At 46.9% G+C, this 2,732-nt stretch overlaps 1 non-coding gene across 1 annotated transcript; it reads left to right on the plus strand.

Annotated features, from left to right (window-relative positions):
• Positions 1 to 2,377: 2,377 nt before the first annotated feature.
• trnal-uag (transfer RNA leucine (anticodon UAG)) lies at positions 2,378 to 2,460 on the plus strand. The gene has a single exon. It is a non-coding gene; the product is annotated as a tRNA-Leu (tRNA).
• Positions 2,461 to 2,732: the final 272 nt, after the last annotated feature.

Raw genomic sequence — 2,732 nt, forward strand, 5'->3', positions numbered from 1 at the left:
TTTGTGTTTTCATCTATTTATAGCTGTTGTCAAAATATTGGGTTTTACTTCTTTTGCTATTAAAATTAAAAGCTGAAAGCTGAAATGGCGAGTGGCCCATCACCGTGTTCTGAGTTACACTTTGTGGCAGCGCCGGTTGTTAGATCAGCATGGACGTCTCTTCTGTAAAAGCAGCCTCCCTTTTGTGATGTGCTGTTTATTTTTAGACGTGCGTTTGTTCACCCGATTGACTGCAGACGCGCGCAGCACACCTCATGCCTCACAATCACACCCCCGGAGCCTCGGTGAACTCAGCACCAGCGTGACCTCTTCCCCATCCTTGGTTCCCGTCTCTTTGTTTGGATCACCCGGCGCTCGTCTGCGGCCCCGATGAAGAGAATTCCCGCAGCGAGAGGAAATCTGGGCATGTTTGGGAACTCCACTGTCACTGTTGAAAGGTGTCTTACCGGGGGGGGTTCTAATTAATCTGGTGCCCAGTCTGAGGCTGTGGGAGACATCTGCTATCCAGAGAGGTCAGAAAGTCTCCAGTTGCCCATCTGCAATACTTTTCATCAGGTCTCCATCTGAGGAGGTTTGGGAAAGTGCCCAATTTCCCTCCCTCTCTCTCTCTCTCCATCTCCATCTCTCTCTCCCTTCTTCCTTATCCATATTTCATGAAGAGCTCTGAAGGTATGAAATTGTCTGAAACTAATCCACTTCTGGATATTTAGTTGCAGATTAAAATCACTCGCTCCACTGCCTCATAATTCCGCTCCCATTGATTGCCTGAGTCCAAATATAAGTCAAGGATGTGGAGAGTTTTTGCTCGGAGAGACTTTCTCCGTTCCACCGTCCACAGTGGTGAGGGTGAGAGCCTCCGTTCCCACTCGGCTCTCATCTCCTCCTGGTTTGCTTCGGCCTGAGTTCCGTTATGAAGCCCACCATCCGAACCCATCGTGTGCATTAAGGAACAATGTAAACGGCCCCGAATGATTACAGCAGGAGACCCACAGCGGTGCTGTAATGGCAGCGGAGTGATGAGAATAATGATTCTTTAGAGAAACCCAACTGCAGATCGATGTTGCCTTAGTTACCGTGCGGGGGGTTGGGGGGGCGTGGCCATTTAACAATCTATTCTGTCAAGGAGCTTCAGCTTCAAAACAGATGATGAAAGAATCAGGACAAGCAGAGCGACGCAGCGAGGATGAATGCATGAGTGATGCTAATGCGGCTGCATGTTCAGGTGTTACAGAGAGTAGCTGACAAACATGTCAGAGCCTGATGTCATCGCAACGTAATATGCAGTAATATAGCTATCACCCACAATCGCACCCCTTCCCGTTTTTCTCTCCAAAACTCCGCCCCTCTCCAGCAGCTGGAGCTTACCTCCTCTCGCTACAGCTGCAAGTTCGTTGCTTTTGTGTAGGTTTGCTTTTTTGGTTGTTTGGTACTAGACCGGCAATCTTTAGTGCACATTTGCCAATATTAAAGTGGGGAAGGGAGCCAAAACATGCTCATTAGTTCAGTTCAATAAAATTAGAATTTACCTGTTTTACTGGACCAAAACTCTCAGTTATACTTTTGGCTCCAGGTTTGTTTTGGACTCTGCAATTAATCCTCAATGGCAATAAAAAGAAAGATTAGACTGAAAGAAGGGGTCAGCAGTGAGTCTGAAAGGGCCGAGTTCACCTGACATGCTCGACAGATGACGTGGGGATTCTTCCTGACTTCTTAAAATCTCACACAGGTTATAGTTTTTGTATCTTTTTGACGCCACTTCTTAAGACGAAAAACATCCAGATGACATCAGTTGAATCAGATATGCTGTTTTCACTGAACTGGAAGATAGATACCAAAATTTTAACTGTGCAACAACAACCCAACCCATCTTTGTCTATGAGGAAAAGGTGAAGCACTTTCATGTGCACTTGATTAATTATGGAAATAAGTATTTGTTTGTTTTCTCTGAGTCTTCACTGCAATAATCGGGCTGCAAATTGATTTCAGCAGGCGTATTCCACACTTGTCTGGAGTGGTACGACTCCTGTTCTCCATAAAGATTATTCCATCCCTGAATTGCCTGGCAAATTAACAAATGAACAGGTGGTTGGCTGCAACAAATCCCAAATACAACCTCCACAGCACATGGATCCATGTCTGTTTGTTGTTGTGAGCTCTCGGCGTCTCTGATGGCCTGGTCTGATGGCCGCGCTCAGTCAACGCCTGAAGTGCAGAAACATTACAGCCTTTGTCAGTGGTGAAACATCCTGCCACCACACTCAGATCACACTCAGGAGGGTTCAGCTGGAGCTCCTTGGTTAAAGGTCACTTCCATGAGGGGCTGGTCACTGTGACCTGATCTCCGTGTGGTTTTTTGCGGTGTTTGCACTCTGTGTGTGTCAGGATGGCCGAGCGGTCGAAGGCGCTGTGTTTAGGTCGCAGTCTCCTTTGGAGGCGTGGGTTCGAATCCCACTTCTGACATCCTGAACTTTTGGGAGGGTCAGTTAGAGAGCATAATGGCCCAGAAAGTGGGATTATAGTCAGACGGGTGTCCTCGAGAAAGACACAAATCTCTATGCTTTTTTCTCCAGGCACTCTTGTGCTTCCATCAGGCTCAGCTCTTCTACCAGAGGCCAGGCATGTTGAGGGTTAATCTCAGCTCTTCATCAAACCAGCCGTTTATTGATCTCCCAGAATTGTTTTCTCACCTCACTTACAGCACAATGGTCCGTTCACTGTAGATATTATGAATT

Source organism: Takifugu rubripes, chromosome 14 (assembly GCF_901000725.2).
Source record: "Takifugu rubripes chromosome 14, fTakRub1.2, whole genome shotgun sequence".
NCBI lineage: Eukaryota > Metazoa > Chordata > Actinopteri > Tetraodontiformes > Tetraodontidae > Takifugu > Takifugu rubripes.